This window comes from Leptonychotes weddellii, chromosome 5 (assembly GCF_054177405.1).
Source record: "Leptonychotes weddellii isolate Sample4059 chromosome 5, ASM5417740v2, whole genome shotgun sequence".
NCBI classification, from domain to species: Eukaryota; Metazoa; Chordata; class Mammalia; order Carnivora; family Phocidae; genus Leptonychotes; species Leptonychotes weddellii.
In genome coordinates this window covers 81908093-81926790 of record NC_138373.1, presented here as the reverse complement: position 1 = coordinate 81926790, position 18698 = coordinate 81908093, and the positions used below count along the sequence as shown (strand labels likewise).

Here is an 18698-nt window from a genome sequence, read left to right as displayed (position 1 = left end):
GTTAGCCTGGTGATGGGTATTAAAGAGGGCACATTCTGCATGGAGCACTGGGTGTTATGCACAAACAATGAATCATGGAACACTTCATCTAAAACTAATGATGTAATGTATGGGGATTAACATAAGAATAAAAAATAAAATGAAACAAGTACTAAATGTAAGACATTAAAAATATAACATCAAAAAATACCAAACTAAAGGAAATCATCATTAGCATCTAAAATTTACATTTTGATCAGAATGCAGTAAGAAATAAGAAACGTATAAAACTTTCTCTGCAAGAAGTTTTTTCTGCTGACATTCCTTAAAAATGCATAAACCCCTGGAGAGCCTGATTAATGGAAAAAGAGAAAAAAAAAACAAGAATATACAACCTTAAAAAAGATGATAACCACAGATATTTTTTTATTTTTGATTGTGATAAAACCACAGATTTTTTAAGTGATTTGAAAATCATAAAAGAATATATATGCAAATCTATGGAAATTGTTTCAGACACATTTCAAGGGTTACCTCAGATTCTCAAGACTGCACCCGTCTCCTGGAGCCCTCAGCCCACAGCTGCCACTGCCACTGATCTTTTCGTTCTCTCCTGAGGTGACGGCCAGGCCCTGGGAAACATGGCGTCCCTCACCCCTTCCCATCATGACAGAAGCCACAGGGCTTCGAAACATTGGCATTCCACGACAGTGGTATCCAGTTTCCACAGCAAAGAGGCCAGGTGACGTAGGCTGGCAGGGCAGGGAGTAACCTCCCAACGGGGCCAACACTGACCAATGAGAGAAAGGAGATGGGAGGGAGCTGGCAGATAAATCTACCTCCCTTCCTCTCTCCTGCAGACTATTCCAAAACATTTTCCATACAACCTGTTTGGAGATGCCCTTCACCCTTCAGGAAGCACTGGGCATCATGGTCATGCACCAACTTGCATTTGCTTCCCATCCTTCCCAGGCTCCCTTTTCCCTCTCTTTCCCAAGCCTGTCCCAGGATAGCACCTCCCAATAAAACAGCACTACAGCCTTGCCTCAGCCTCTGTGTTCTAGGCATCCCAAGCTAAGACAGTGATAAATATGAAAATTTAGAGAAACACTGATTTTCAACCAAAAGAAAAATTATAATACATTTGACCAAGTAGTAGATAGAAAGCTTGAAGAGATTAATAATCACAAAAAATATTGAATAGCAAAGTAAAGGTCCCATTTCTAGAAAGAGAGCTAGATGATATAACAGCTGAATCATACCTAACTTTTAAGGTACAAATAATTCCTAATTTATCTATTCTCAACCAAAGAATTCCTTTTATTTATTTTATGGGTTATCATGTTCTTAACATAATATAATAAATATAATTTGGGAAAAGAAAACCATAGGCAAATTTCATTTATAAATAAAGATGCAAACATTTTTAAATGATATCAACTAAATTTTGGCAGTGCATTAAAAGAACAATTCATCATAACCAATTTTCAAATCATTAGCAGGTCAGATCAATGTCAACATGTATGAGGGAATTCAATAACTTTCTCAAATGTAACACAAGACTCTCCAAGATCTCTCCCTCCCTGTCTCTCTCACACGCACACAGAAGCACACTGTGACCATATGAATAAAACATACTAAAGATACATCTGGTTTCCTCCCAGAATCCTTTCCAGCTTTCCTTGTGCTCTCATTCCTCATTCCAACAGGAGTAGCATTGCCATTTGAGGAAAGACCATTCCTCTCCGGGTAAACCTGACTCAGGCACTGTAGGATGTTTATCATTTCTGACCCTGCGTATTAAATTTCATAGCACTCCCAAATCACTGACAACCGAAAGCCCCTACATGTTTCCAGTGTCTGTGAGGATAATCCATCCCCCATTAAGAAACCCTGGGAGGAACTCCAGAGAGATACCCCTGCACCTGTATCCAGCAACTACTGGGAACTCTCTCTTCCTCAGACGACCTATCACCAGCTTCTTGTCTGCCCCTCCATTCTAATCTGCCTTCTTCAGAAACTGAAGAGGACACCATCATTTTAATTCTGTTGGCCTTTCCTATCTGAGTATGCTAGAATCAAGGCCCAGCAAATACAGATCACCAGAAAATGCAATAATATGCACCTCCATACAAAGTGCACAAGCGAGCAGCAAAATCCACGCTGTATTCTTTCGTGCGGTTTTGTGGATCTATATGGGGTCCGAAACAACAGAATTTCCACAGAATCAAAAAGAGCAATCTACCATGACTCATTAGGTCAAAATATTCGCCACTCACTGGAACTTTTTTTTGTCCTCTGATGATAAGTAGAACAAATGCTCGTGGTCCAGGCTCTAGAGACAAATGGATATAAATCTAAATTCCACTCTACTCTTTCCTCTACATGCCCTTGGGCAACGTATTAACCCCTCTGACCTGAGTTTTCTTCATCTCTAAAATGAAGGAAATAGTACCTACCTCATAGGGTTGTTATGGTAATGAAATGAGATGTAAGATGCCCTGCACAGTGGCTACTAGGTACTAAGTGTTCAGTAAGTGTGAGCTGTTTTATTACCTCATTTAAACACCAAGCTAGCATATACTTCCACAAGCAGGCTTCCAAATTCATTTTTAATTTGAGCCAGTTAATGCATTTTCAATGTTCCTTTTGCGTATTTTAAGGAGCTGTTAGACTTCAGTGTGATAAGAAACAGTTTACTCTTGAAAGAGAGTTATGGTTAAATAACTACCTCTCCTCCAAAAGCTCTGAGTACTGACAGCAGAAAAAGGTTCACCACAATAGATTCAATGCCCATCACACTGTAGACGCTGAACAGCTACTTGTTAAATGTGGAATGAATGAAAAAAGCTCACAATCATCTAGTGCCTTAGAACGGCACTCCACTTAGTATTCTAAATGGATGACTTCTAACAGTCACTACTACCCTGAAAGTAGGCACGGTCAGCAACTGATTAGGGGTACCATGGCAGCAGGGACACATCCTAAAAGCAGAGGTTGGTGAGAAAAATGAAAACCAGAATCAGCTATAGAACACACTAACATCCATGTAAACTAACAATACATATGTCAGTTGTCAAAACTCATCGAATAGTATCCTTAAAAGTCAATCATTTCTCTGTAAATTTTAACTAAACAAAGTAAACAAATATATCATTAACCTTAATTTCTAGGCGCATTTCAAAGTAAACTGTAGATATCAGTGCCCTTCTAAAGCTTCGATATACATGTTATTAATTAGATTTAAGTATGGATAGAGGGATGGAAAATGAATGAATACATGATAAAGTAAATATAGCAAAATGTAAAATCTAGATGGTGTTCACTGCACAATTCTTCAAACTTTTCTGTAATCTGATTTTTTTCACAATAAAATGTTTGGACAAATGTATGCAAAACCATGGCTATTTTCTAAGTATACAGAGAGAAACAGGATATATACTGAACATGTTGAAAAACTGCCTGGTGCACAGTAAGCAATTTATACATACTGTTATAAGAGTGGGTGAGAGGAAGAAAATGCAAGTGAAATGCGGAGATAAAAGAATAAATAAATGAGGGGCACCTGGGTGGCTCAGCCGAATAAGCATCCAACTCTTAATTTCGGCTCAGGTCATGATCTCATGGGTTGCAAGATGGAGCCCCAAATTGGGACTCCATGCTCAGTGGGGAGTCTGCTTGAAGATTCTCTCCCTCTGCCCCTCCCCCACTCTCTCTCTCAAATAAATCCTTTAAAAATAAATTAATTAATTAATTAATGAATGAAAAATAGGAAAGAAAAGTCAAAGTATATATGGCTAGTTCCCATCTTCTACAAATAACTGAGTTCCAACAATATTAAAAGCTTCAACTGAAATATATATGAATTTCTTAAGAAGGACACCCCATCTCAAAGAGGGCAATTATCTAAAGAAAACTGTCCCCACCTCCATCTCTTCTTCCCTCGCCCTTTTTCTCTCTCCCATCTGTTCAGATCATTAAAACTTCATTAATGTACTCTTTCAAATAATTAGCATTTTTACCTAGAATTGGAAAAAAAAAAACAACTTTTCAAAACATGGTTAATATTTCTTGCCAAAATATGGTTAATACTTTGTATGTTTATGCAAGGTTTTTGATGACTCTTCAATACTTTCTTACCCGCATCTTCTAATTGGCTTTGACTCCAATTTGTCTTTCACTGATTTTTCCATGATCCTTAGCCATGCCGCTGGCCTTAATCCTTTGTAGGAAAGCAGTGTCTAACTCCTCATGTGAAAATATCTCAATCTAAAATGGAACCGGGGACAGAAAAGGAGAATCTCGAACATGTGTCCTCAGGAAAACAAACTTAACGACTGAGACTACTTTCCCATAAATGCCTAATTTACAGCCAACCAAAACTTATCACTCAACCAAAGAAAAGCCACCAAGAACCTCTCCCCATCCTCAAGCCAATGGACTTGCTGCTTGGACACTTGCTAAACTCCCCCTTCTCCGCACTCCTGGCCCATACACATGGCCTGCCCCAAACCCTCAGGACTCACCTCTAGCATGCTACAGGTTGTGCCCTGAATTGCAATTCCTTTGCTATTCCCAAATATCACCTTCTTGCCTCAGTTTACCTATTTAGTTGACACCCACTTTAGGAGCATTTGTCCTCATCATTTTTCACTTCAGGAACGACAAGAAAAGACACATACCCAGGTGTATGGCAGATAGTGAGGCAGCCTGTCATAGCGAGGACATCAACAGGGTTGGCTCAGAGTTCTGACGCCATTTTCACTGAATAGGTGATGTTAGGCAGGTCACTTAGTCTGAACTTTGTTTTTATCAAAAAACTGGAATAATAATGCCTATTTCACAGAGCTGTGATAAGAATGAATAAGACAATGAGGCTATAAATATCCTACGCATATGGTTAGAAATTACCCCTGGGCTTGCTTTCATTCTCCAAAAAATTTTAATTTTCTCCATCTTTTGCTGGAGACTTTCTTTCATGTATATATGGAAGTCATTAAAACAGTTCCTGAGAGAAAGTTTTAGAACCTCACAATCATGAGCATATAGTCTCATGCATAGGGATTCTGTCTCTACACTGCACGTTAAAGTACCTCATAATTGTTTAGTATTTTATCTTTAATCTTCTCAAGTTACTTCTTCTATCAATTCTCTCTTTAGAATAAAGCATGTCCAAAAACTCTAATTCTTAACATGTGCTCTTGGAAATCAGCATTTGAGTAGGACCAGAGAAAATGAGTTACACAACACCTGACAAGATTTCATACATTCTTGATCAATATAGTCTGCTATTAACATTTTTTGTTGTTGTTCTTTAGAACAGCAATTTCCAGTGAGCGTTGCACATAATCCAGGGAGTAAACGAAACAACTCATTCATGGGACAAAGAAAAGAAGAAAATATAAGAAAGTCTATATTTTGCCTCATTCTTTGGAATTTCAATTTTTATGTATAGCACTAATCTATTAATAGAGTATGTATTAATCAAAAAGGTTTAGAGGGGCACCTGGGTGGCTCAGTTGGTTGAGCATGATTCTTGGTTTCAGCTTAGTCATGATCTCAAGGTCATGGGATTGAGACCCACATCAGACTCCGCCTTCAGCTCAGAGCAGTCTGCTGGAGATTCTTTGCCCCTCCCTCTCCCTCTGCCCTTCCCCTGGCCACTCACTCTCTCTCTCTAAAATAAATAAATAAATAAAATCTTAAAAAAAAAAAAGTTTAGAAACTACCGTTTTGAACTTACAATGTATTAGGAAGTCCTAAGTCCTTTTTGCTCCCTGATTTATAAAATGAAATTATAATAACAACAATCTACAGGGTCAAAAGAATTTCAAAATATAGAAAATAACCATTCCATTCATTCAGCAGTGTTTTTTGGGACTGAAGTCATGATTTTCTTGACAAATAACAGCGGCCAGTAATTTCTATCAAGTTCTTCATAAGAATAGTAAAGACAAATCAGATTTTCTAACCCACAAGTCAGAGAGATGCTTGTGAAACTCTGGACTGTAACACTTTTGGGGTTCTTTGTAGGGAGAACACTCCTCTTAGAGATAAGCAGAATCACTTGACTAAAAGCTTTAAGGTCACTAAGAAACAGAGTTGCACCTTCAGCCCCCATCTTCTCATTCCCAAATCTATTGTTTCAATTTATGCTACAGATGCATCTTTCTGGGTATCTGAAAACCCCATTATAGCACGGGGGCACTGTGGCAGAGTTAATGTGGTTTGGGGAACAAGGGTGAGACTAGAAAGGCCAGAAGCTAGAGTTGTTTGTTTGTTTTAAGATTTATTTATTTATTTGAGAAAGAAAGAGCACGAGCGGGCTGAGGGCAGAGGGAGAAGTGGACTCCCCACTCAGCAGGGAGCCCAATGCGGGTCTTAGTCCCAGGACTCTGGGATCATGACCTGAGCCAAAGGCAGATGCTTAACCGACTGAGCCACCCAGGCACTTTTTTTTTTTTTTTTAAGATTTTATTTATGAGAGGGACAGAGAGTAAGCAAGAAAGAGAGCGAGCAAGCACGAGCGGGGGAAGAGTAGAGGGAGAGGGAGAGGGAGAAGCAGACTCCCCGCTGAGCAGGGAGCATAATGTGGGGCTTGATCCCAGGACTCAGGGATCATGACCTGAGCCCAAGGCAGACGCTTAACCGACTAAGCCACCCAAGTGCCCCAAATTTAGACATTGTTTAACACAAAAGCAACAGAACCTGCAGCTTCACTAGCCACCAGTTGCAAAACAGTGAATATCTATTCAAATTTGGCTTAAGATTAATCCAAGCAAAGAATTTAAGAAAGATGCTAAGGAAAAGGGGAGAGCCTTTAAACCATATGTAGCTATGGAAGGCAAATCATTGCATGCCCTGAAATCGGAAGGAAAATAGAGATGAAAAATGTTTAGTTTGGCATTCTTAGAGAACTGTGTACACAAGTCAAAAGGAAAATAAATCTTCCTGTTCCAAAATCATCATCTACTGGAAAGAAAATCAGAGTCTGTTGCTTCTTTCTAGACAGGCTCTGTCACTGAGTGTTCTTTGTAGGAAGTTATTGTAACCAAAGAACTACTGAAGGAATACTAAGAGCTAATACCTTCCTCAGAATCACTGTATAATACGCAGGTGGAATTTTTATTTTAATAGCTATGCAGAGAGTATTTGATCCTTTTAAATTTTTCCCTAGCCATTTTTGCAGCTCCTAGTTTGCACCTCAGATAAATGAAAAAATATGACTGGTAAAACGGAGTTGAAAAAGGAAAACTCTCTCCATCATCCTCCCTCTGCCTTTTTTTTTTATTTTAAGATTTTATTTATTTGACAGAGGGAGAGACAGCGAGAGAGGGAACACAAGCAGGGAGAGTGGGAGAGGGAGAAGCAGGCTTCCCGCTGAGCAGGGACCTGATACAAGGCTCGATCCCAGGACCCCGGGATCATGACCTGAGCTGAAGGCAGACGCTTAACGACTGAGCCACCCAGACATCCTTCCTTCTGCCCTTTTATTGCTCATGAGGATTGGCCTGAAGGGTTTAATGGCCAAAGAATTAATTAGAAATGTCTGTTATGGCAGAAACATTGCTGCTATTGCTGTGTTTAGTGATTTCTCTTTTAACACAATTTTAAAAAGCTAAATTATCACCAAGTAGTAAAATGCTCTCTCGGTAGAGCCTTCATTTTTCATATAAATTAACTGCAATTTCAGAGAGAGTTTGGGACCATTTTTCCATTATGTTAAGTAGGTAAATGAGCCAAAGGAGCTCCTAATATTTCTAAAAGTCCTGACAAGCAATTCCTTCCAAACTTGAGACCACACACTAAGATGGATATTGAGATTTCTTACTTTCAAGACTAAGACACATGATAAATAAGCCAAGCAAAATAAGATGAAATGACCATAAAGTTATTTAACACTCCCCAGACAGTGACCTGGCATTTCTTATGAGAAGAAAACCACTTCAGAATGACAACTATGGGGAAAATCATATGTAGTCCAAGGAATCGATAGGCATAAAGAGAAAGTCAATGATAATGAACACAGTGACACAGGAAACTGACCAAATTAGAACCTTAATGAAGTGTTCTGAAAAAAAGTCTCTCATTAGATCCAGCATCTTCAGAATCAATATGACGGACACAAATTAGGAACTTGATAATAATTGAATACATAGGATGAAAAGTTTAGCCATTCTCCAAAGTTACCCAAGGATTATTTTTCTCTAAAAATTTAATTTTCAATCCTTAGCCTTAAGAGCTAGAAAAAGCTGCTCATATTCCTGAAGAGCATAAATAGCAAAGTCCAGGCTTCTGACACAGACCATAATTGGCAAGTCCTACCAAGCAAAACATCAACTTCCATTGCTTTGAATGACCCTCCTCATAGTCACATATGCATCTAGAATTTAAATACATTTCAGTGACATTAAAATATCCCAGATACAAGAAATGTTGTATAGAAGCACCTCAAAAATACTATTTTCAACTTTCTAGTTACTAAAAGAGGCAAACGTAAAGACATATAAAGTAACAAAAAGATATGCTTTCTGGGCCTTGTTGTCAGCAAATAAAGCAGAGAACTAGATGGCTGAAGGCCCATAAAGTTTTTTGTTATGAGTCAGAATTAAATCCCGCAGGATTTTGTGTTTTCTTTTTCTTTTTCAAAACAAGCTTGCATCCCTTTTCCAAAGCATGTTATTTGGTCTCATGTGTGCTACTAATAACTACTATTGTTCTTTTAGATGACAAACTATTACCTCCTCCCTCCTTGATGTCTAGCATGGTCCATTCAAGTCATTGTGAAAATGGACTACATGAAAAAAGATAGAACCCCGGACTAATGCCATCCAAGAGGAAAGTAAATGGGAGCAATGAAGCAAGGATAAAACTTCTCACTTGAATAGCAGGGGGGACAGTTTTTATTCATAATGAGGGATATCCAGTATCATCTGGGAGATTTTAAGACCTAGTTTAAGATCAGCCACTGAAATCTGCATACTAATGACTCTTAAATTTTTATCTCTAGTCTAACCCTCTACCTGGACACCTGATTATCTTGCCCTGTGCCAGGCCCACCACACTTGACCCCATTTCTGTCTTCTTGAGTAACCAATTAGTATGACAACTTCTGACACTGTTTCTAAGATGGTAATTAATTCAGCCCCAGAAACTTGAAAAAAAAAAAAAACTTAATGAGGATAGAATTATTAGGAAAGTCTTTTATGGCATGTGTTCTGAGGTCTTTACATATATTAATCCATTTAATCTTCATAGCCCTATGAGGTAGATACTGTCATTCATGTTTTTGCAGACCATGGAATTAAGACAGAAAGAGGTCAAGCAGCAGTCTTAAGAACACACAGCCAAGAATCGGTGGAGCTGGAATCTGAACAGAGGCAATCTGGTTCCAGAACACATTAACTTCTGCCCTAAGTTACCTCTCAAAAATAAGCAAGCAAGCAAACAAAAATGCAAGATGCTAAGTAGTCTCTTAACCCCTTGCCTACTTGACACTGATTATTGTGGGAATTTTCCAATCCCTTCCAGTTTGTTCTCCACTTTTTGAAGAAGGTGCACAAAACAGGAGATGAGCAGAATGAAGCCTTCCAATGGAAACAGTCAATAAAATTGGGCTGAGTGAATGACTGAATGAAATCCTGGGAACCTCCGCTTTCTCACAGCCCCGTTAACATGAGATTATCCTCAGCCAACAGGCCTAATGCTTCCCTATTGTGCGCCTTGCTCTGCAGACAGGTTTTCTACCAACTTCTATCTCTAGCACTCGTTGTAATGAACCTAGAGATAATCTGGCCTCTGTCTTTCCTTGCGCGCTTTCTTCTCTGGTCCATCTCCTCTTTTGAGGATGCATTCCCTGCAGATTCTCTAATGAAGCCACACTGGCTTCTGCTTTTTATAGTTTTGGTGAAATATTTTAGGCATATAAAAATGTAACAGACACCACTCAGCTAAAGAAATAAAAAATGAAAATGAATGCTGAAACTGAAGCACTGGTGAGCCCTGCTTGATGCTTTTTCCTTCTCTTCCCTGAGTTAACTGCTATCCTCAATTTGGGGTACATTTTTTTAAGTAGGCTACACACCCAACGTGGGGCTCGAACTCACAACCTTGAGATCAAGAGTCGTGTGCTCCCCCAACTGAGCCAGCCAGGTGCCCCTTGGGATACATTTTATAACTTTAATACAAATCTAGAAACAATAGCTAGTTCTACATGATTTTCTTCCTCGTTCTATCTGATGTTAAACTTTATAGAAATGACATCCCATTGTACATAGACTTTTCCCTTAGCCTTATTCCCTTATTAAAATAATAGTAATAACAACAAAGTAAACAACTTTGTCCCCCCCCCCCCCCACAGCTTAAGGAAAATAACATTTCCATTACCACGGGCACCCCCTTGATTCCATCCTCCTCCTCGACTCCCAAAGGTAATTCCTATCCTGAATTTTGTTTATTCCTCTACTTGTGTTATAGTTCCTACCACTTACCACACGTATCCCTAAGACAAGTATTACTCCATTTTGCCAGTTTATTATCTTACATACTGTTTGTATGTATCCTTCTGTGATTTGCTTCCGGAAATTCTTCCACACTGGTTCACAAAGCAGTACCTCCTTCATGTGCACCGGTCTACACTGCAGACTACACTGTGTGGGGATGATGCACCACCAGGAGTTCATTCTGTTGTTGTTTTAACCCTTTTTATATCATGTTGACTATACCTGAGATACACATATGAAAGAATCCGTCTATTATTTTCAGTGACACAAGTTTTCTGGGGAGTCACTTTGTGTTTTCTCAACGTAGATTTGAACTCAGTCAATTCAGGATTTTTGGCTCTGACTTTTTCATCAAATGGGGTAAAATGTAGTCCATGTGGCATCATGAGGAGTCATAATTTTGTATGGCAAGAAGGCTTCTGGTCCAGTCATACTCTGTCTTCCGCTGGCATCCTCTGGGACGGATCTCAGCCCGGTTTTGTTATTTTTGTCACTGTTTTGGTTTTGGCAATGTTCTCTGGTGGTACTCTCTAAGAGATGTCATAGATGCCTCCTGGGGGGGGGAGGGGGCACACGTTCCAGATGCCTTCCAGCACCACTCTGTGGCCATGAACAACTGGAGTGCTGCCTCAGGCCCTCTCTTCCTAGATTCACTGGCCAAGAAACTTTTCCACAAGTTTTTGTCTCCCCTGACTTATCAGGAAGAGAGGTTTGGAATCTCTTTGGATGCATGGGGCACTGGGCACACAAACAATGGAATTATGAACAAAGTTTTAGGCTGCAGTGAAATTTCAGTCTATCTTGATGGTCTGAGTTAATTAGCTTAATTCTTCTGATTACCTGGAAAGCAAAGGAAAGATCATTCCCTCTTGTGGAATAAACTAGTGAGATCATCCAAAGGCTCAGTCTCAATCCCATAAACATACACTGCCAACATGGTAGCCGCTAGCCACATGTGGAGATTTACATTTAAATTATGAATAATTAAACAGAATTTAAAATTCAGTTCCTCAGTCACACTAGCCATATTTCGAGTACTCGAGTAGGCTAGTGGCTACGCTATTGGACAACACAGACATAGAACATTTCCATCATCAGAGAAAATTCTATTGGACAGCATGGTCTTAGAGGATGCTTACATAAGAGAGAGCCAAGAGGATACTCTAAATAAAAGCATTAGATCCCCAAAGAGCAGAATTTTTTTATTTTGGCACCAGGTGTCCAGATTCACAAACTAGAATAACCTCATTTAACCTCAGCATCCAGGACAACTAGAAGCCAGAAGGGCTTGTACCAGGGATAATCGGCAATTCTTGAGAGACCCCAGGGATCACTCCTTCCCTTGAACTATAGGGAGAGTCTTGGGCAGGCGCTATTGTCAAAGCTAATCATAGGTTGACCCGGGCTATGATGGAATGAGACCATCATAGTCTTTCACCCTGGCTGTTCCTCACACAGCTGACAACTACTACAAAATGAAGGGAGGAAAATTCTCCTCTGGGAAATGTGTATTCTTTAATAATACAGGCCCATTTCCCCAAGTCTAAATAATATCAAATGAAAACTTTCATGTTTTCAATATTTATATTCCTTTTATTTGCCATTCTCTACACTTTGATGTTTAACTAGTTAGTCACTGTATATTGATTGGTATACTTTAATTTAAAATCTAAACCCCTCTTCCTCTATGCTCCTTTCTAAACAACTTTATAAAAAGAACTTTGTGTAGTTCTTGGTTATTCAGTTCAGTTCCATATTTTCTTCTCTGTCATCATACCAAGCTTGAACCTGTGAGCCCTCAGAGGCCATTCCGCTCCTGTTCCCTGGCCTGCACTGTATAGCAAGGGGGCTGAGCCCACAGGCTACCTTTCCAAGGTTCTCCTGTAGTTGGAAGATCTGCAATCAGCCGGGGAGGGTCCAGGAGGGAGCCTGGAGACCTGGAGGAAAAGAGAACCCAGGGGATTTCTCCCCTCCCTGTCCATCTTCAGCAGCATCTCCAACAGGGGCTCATTTTCTCCCTCCAGAGTGCCAGCTCAGACCAGCCAGGCCTACCGTGGCTGCATTTTTCCACGGCGTGCCTAGCCTCCAGGCTCCAGTAATACTAACACTTCCCTCTGTCACCCTGGCTCACAAATGACGTTAGCTTGCGCTATTGCTAGTATCAGGATTGGCTCACCACCTCCTGTTTGACTTCTCGGTAATTCCATTAACTGTGTAACCAATTCCTGCATTCAACTTCTCTAACTACTCAGAAAGGCTTCTGTGTTCCTGCTAGGGTCTGACATACCTCTTCGAAATCTGTTCAAGCTCACATGAGAAAGCTGACAAGTATCTGCCCCAGTTACTACAAAGTGCTCCCATCCCTCCCAGGAGTGTATCATTCTGTCTATGAAAGCCAAGTTCACAAAATTAAATCCGTCCCCTAAATTGCATGCACATATGGTTGCATGTGCTGTATCCTGTTTTGTTTTTTAGCTATAATCTTCAAAAGCAAGACTTACAAAACCCTACCCCTAGCAGGCCACCATGTTTAATGATTCCAGTTGTGCTCAACAGACTGCCCTGGCGGGGGCCACTGTAACCAACTGCTCCAATCCCGCCCTCTGTCTCCCAGACCTGGTGCCCTGCCCGGGACTGATCTGGCTCACCCAGAGGGATGCCTTTTTCTGACTGGTCTTCGCAGAAGAGTGGAGAGGCACATTTTGCAATGTATCTGTCAAGAAGGAGTTTTTCTTTCACATTTGCACAAGGTAATTTGTGCTAGAGTTGGCCCTCCACCTATGTATCCATTTTCTGATTCAGATACACATGGTACTCTGGAGCGAGGTCATCTAATTGTGTAAACTTGTAATGAGGAGCCCAAGGGGTCCAGGGATCTTACACTAGGAGGGTCCCTCAATCTTCTAAGTCCATAGCAATTTTTTACCTTCCAGATCAGACTGCATTATAATTATGGGTCCATCTGCCATGCCCAAAGATTGTTAGCTCCCCAGGGGCAAGGACTTTCAGCTCTGTATCTGCAAAGCTTAACAAAGTGCCTTGCACACAGCAGTGCTCAATATGTGTTATCCGAATGAAGACTGAATTCTATTTTACAATTTACAAAGCACTTTCACATGTTACCACCTTTAGTGCTCACAGAAATACTGTGAGGTAGTCACAGTGATTTTGTGGATGAGGAAATCAGGACAGAGAAGGCAAGGCCACACTCACTGTTAGTAATGCAGGAAGTACTTAAACTTGGGTCTACATATTTCTAGACCCATGTTCTATCACACCTATCCAAGGACGACTCCTGGTCTTCCTTTATACCAACTCTGCACAGGACTTTGAATAAATTAGGGAAAAGCGCCCCCTCTGGGTGGATGAATTACAAAAACTTCTTTCCTCTGAGTTGACAAATCAGAAAGACTCCTCCCCCGCCAGGTGATTCTGTATGAAGCACGTCCCACCCAATCATACATGGGCATATATACAATGCAATTTGTTATAAGCCATTTAGGAAAATGAAGTTCAGGGTTCAGGAATTCCTTTTGATTTTGCCTTTAAATTACACAGGGCTTCTTTTATTAACTCTACTACATATTTATACTGTAAAAGTGCTCTTCTTCGCTTTGTTTTTAAACTTTTATAACATATTTAAACTCAAAGCATTACTGAGGAAGCTTCTGATGGCAGCAATATTTCTACTGATATCCCAATAAAATAGCTATTTTATGTTAGCTACTTTCTTATCCTTTTTATCACAGTGATCTTCAAATGCTTATAGCACTGTGCAAGACAACTTTGAATAGATTTACAACCTCTTTCCCCTAAGTCTTCCCTCTCTCTCACTTGAAAAGGTAGATTTCCCTGCTTTGCCTCTGTTGTTTTTTAACAAAGTTGATCCAGAGCTCTAACAGAAATGTGAGTACACAGTCTTTTATCAGCTGTCAATTTTCCATAATTTTTCTTATAATAACTTTAATTCTCGTATTTTCAAACAGAGAGTACCAGACTTAACCATTTAGAAAGCAAATCTTATCCATAAACCACACATCATGCCACACCAGGCCTGCACTGCTCTTGTTCCAGGATCATTTAGCAGACGTCAGAAAATTCCTTTCCAGACTCATGAAAATGATGGTGGCTCTCTTGACATTAAACTGACCAAAAAAAAAAAAAAACCTCTGAAAAATTTTTTATAACTTTCTTTGGTCTTCCCCTGAACTTCAAAAAAGAATCGCATCATTCCCTGGTGGGTTTTTTTTTCCCTCTCCTTTACAATATCAATTGGGATTCCTTTCCTTACATCTTTTTAGGGAACTGTTAGAGACACTTCCGGGATTTATAGAATAATTTCCTTCACATCAATGCAAAAATTCTGTTACTTCCCAACTCAACAGAAACAAAAGTTATGACTCTAATTTTATTTTTCTCTGTTCTCTTTCTAATCTTTACCCCATGTGCCTTTTATCTTACCTTTTCAATTTCTAACCCTCAAGATCAATCTTTTTCCTCTATTTCTCCATACCACCCTGTAACCCTTGCACAAAACAGGGATTCAGTAATTTCAAACAGGGTCATGAGCACGACAGCTCTCTCTTCTGTCTACCTTCTGTCACTGACACTTGGTGAACACCGCTCTCCCCTTCCTAGTTTAGAATGGTCTTTAAAAATTATACATTACTAACACCTTTTCCACTGAATGATATAACCTGGACATTGATCTGGGAAGATTCTTTTTTTTCCAGTTTGAGATATAATTGGCATATATCACTGTATGAGTTTCAGCTGTATGGCATCAAAGTGTGACTTATACATATCATGATTGCCACAATAAGTTTAGTTAACATCCATCATCTCATACAGATACAATAAAAAGAAATGGGAGAAAAAAAGGACAAAAAAACTTTCTCCTTGCAATAAGAACTCTTAGGACTTACTCTCTATGTATATATCACACAGCAGTGATAACTAGACTCGTCATGCTGTCCATTACATCCCTAGTACTTACTTGAGATTTGTGTTTGTTTGTTTGTTTTAAATCACTGTGGTCATCAACAGATGAATGGGTAAAGAAAGATAAAATAGTAGCTGGGGACGAATTTGGGAGTAATTGCACTGGTCCACAGAAAATATCATCAAGGCCGATTAAGGCAGGAGCAGAAGCAACATACAGAACATGGAGTCAAGAGACCCCTACATGGCAAAACTGACCACTCTGTCTGGGATGTGGGGGTTGAGAGAAGACACAGAGAATGACTTGTGAGTTGGGCTTCAGTAGCTGGGCAATGTTGTCCTTCATGAGAAAAGATGACAGGAAGAAGGGCAAGTTGTTTTTTTTTAAGATTTTATTTATTTATTTGAGGGAGAGGAGCAGAGTGAGAAAGGGAGAAGCAGGCTCCCCACTGAGAAGGGAGCCCGATGCAGAACTTGATCTCAGGACCCTGGGATCATGACCTGAGCTGAAGGCAGACGCTTAACTGACGAAGCACCCAGGTGCCCCAGAAAGGCAAGTTTGATGAAAACATGATTCATTCAGTTTTGGTAAATATTCTTCACCTGGAAAACAATGCTTTGCTTCTGTTTTCATTCGATTCAAAGTTGACATGTAGTATTTTTTAGATACAGTGAGTATGGGGAAACAGGTTTATGCTTAGCAGTTAATTTTCTGTGTTTGCTTTTGATATCCCCAAAGACAACCAAAAGGGAATGACTGATAAACAGAAATGCAAGCCTGGAACTCTCAAGAAAGATTCTGGGCTAGAAAGATATTTTTTGAATATATTTTATTTATACAAAATGTTTTTAAAAATTGTATATATATAGACCCTTTGTGCCATTTTTTAGCTATTACCCTCCAACTCTAAATCCAATTCTGTACTGTATGTTGTGATGCTTGGGACAAAGATTCTGCAAAATACATTTCCCAGACTCCTTTCCCAGCTGGCTTCCTGTTAAGCCTTGCACTAGAGAGAGACTGGAAGGCAGAGCAAGCAGAACAGCAACTTTCTCCCTCCCTTTGCTCAGTGTTCCTGTCAGGGCACTCAGTCCCAGCTGCAAGACCTGGTTTCCACTGCAAGCATTGCCAGCACCCATAACCAACCTCCCTCGGGCCATCGGAGTTACTAGCTGCAACCTGGTCATAACCACGCCTCAGAGGCCTGAGCCCCAGCTCTGCAGGTCCCCTACTCTGAGTTCTAGCTTTTAACAACCCAACCTCGTCCCTGTCACTTCCTCCAACACCTGTGGAAACAATTCCCTATATGAAATTCCCTGTTAAAAATCTTTAGCATGGTTTCTGTTTTCTGACTGGACAGTAACTAATACACTTTGGGCATATAAAAAAGGATAATAAACTTTCTTCCCTTCCAGGAGCTCACAAACCTGTTAGGAGATGAAAACCGGTAAATGTAGTAGTTTCTTTTCAAGATGGGGGACAGCCCATCTTCCTTTCCTCTACATCCCAAAGTTCGGAGGTAAAAGACTTATAACTGATGAAGTAGGGCAGAGAAAAATCACAGCCTGGAATACACATAGAGGGGCTGTGGAAAAGGATGGAGACAGTCTGCCCAGGAGAGCCCCAGAAGGGATAGAAACCAGAAACACTGATTACCACGGAGGGCAAAATGGAGGGACCAGGCTGAATTGAACATGCATAGACTGGCTTCCTCTCCATCCCCACCCCCTCGAGTAGAGTGCTCAGCAGTCAGTCAATCCCCACCCCCCACCTCCAGGAATATAAAAATGATTTATCTCCAGTGAAATAAGATTAACCACCTGGGGTGAACCAGAACAGCTAGTGGCAATGTTGTTGCCCCACAACAAATTCCTCTGGAACTTAGGGAACCCAGCTTAATTACAGGGTCCCTAAGATGAAGCTTGTCAGTAAAGAGGCTTCACTCACATCCACCACTGAAATCAAATTTTTTATTGTGTAAGTCTTCATTTAAAAAAATAGAAAACAGTCACATGTTCAGAATCAAAAATCAAATAATATATAAAAAGAATACAGTTTAAATACTCTAACTTTTCCCCACCCACCCCAGTCTCACCTACTCCCAACCCAAAGATAACCTGATTAGTTTCTTAGATATCCTCTTAGAGTTTTCACATAAACCCAAGAAAATATATTTGTATATTCCATTTCTCATTAAAATTAGTATACAATACATATTAGTTATTATTTTTTCAATATTAGCTATTCCAATAAGTATGTAGTGGTATTTCATTCTGGTATTAAGTTTCACTTCTCTCATGTCTAAATGCTGTTGAGCATCGTATTTTGACCATTTGTATCGGTCTCTTATGGCTGCTGTTGGGCATTACCACAAACTCGGTAACATAAAACAACAGAATTTTATTCTCTCTTAGTTCTGGAGGCCAGAAGTCCAAAATCAGTCATAACTGAGCCAAAATTAAGGTTCAGCAGGGCTGTGCTCCCTTGGGAGGCTCTAGCAGAGAATCCTTTCCTTGCCTTTTCCAGCTTCTGCAGCTGCATTCCTTACATTCCTTGGCTCCTGGCCCTTCCCCCATCTTCAAAGCACGTGGGTAGTATCTCCTGACTGTTTCCTTCTGCCGCCATCCCATGTGAACGAACAAAGCAGAACTTCACGAAATTTTTATGACACATCCTCAGAAGCCACATAATATCACTTCCACAATATTCTGCTGGTCAAGGCAGTCAAAAAAGCCCTCCCCAAAGAAGACATACAGGTCACCAGCGGGTACATGAAAAGGTGCTCATCACCAGTGATCAGGGAAATGCAAATCAAAACCACAAAGAGATATCAGCTCACACCTGCTAGAATGACTATTATCAAAAAGACAAGAGATAACAAGTCCTCAAGGATGAAGGGAAGGTGAAGGTGAAGAAGAGGGAACACTTGCGCACTGCTGGTAGGAATGCAAACTGGTACAGCCTCCACGGACAATGGTACGGAAGTTCCTCAAAAAACTGGAAACAGAACTACTATATGATCCAGCAATCCCACTTCTGGGTACAGATCCGAAAGAAATGAAATCAGAATCTTGAAGAGATATCTGCACTCCCATGTTTATTGCTGCATTATTCACAAGATTCAAGATATGGAAACAACCTAAGTGTCTGTTAACAGATGAATGGAGAAGAGATCACACACACACACACACACAAAGGGATTTTATTCAGCCATGAGAATGAAATCTTGCCATTTGCATCAACATGGATGGACTTTGAGGGCATTATGCTAAGTG

At 40.1% G+C, this 18698-nt stretch overlaps 1 long non-coding RNA gene across 1 annotated transcript in view; it reads right to left on the bottom strand.

Moving 5' to 3' along the window:
* Positions 1-2690: 2690 nt before the first annotated feature.
* The window catches only part of LOC145721742 (uncharacterized), a 39897-nt gene continuing 23889 nt past the window's right edge, over positions 2691-18698 (bottom strand). The window contains exons 3-4 of the long non-coding RNA XR_014145601.1: positions 4662-4827; positions 2691-4248 (exon numbers count right to left, since the gene is read on the bottom strand). This is a non-coding gene — a long non-coding RNA (uncharacterized LOC145721742). The remainder of the gene's footprint in view (positions 4249-4661; positions 4828-18698) is intronic.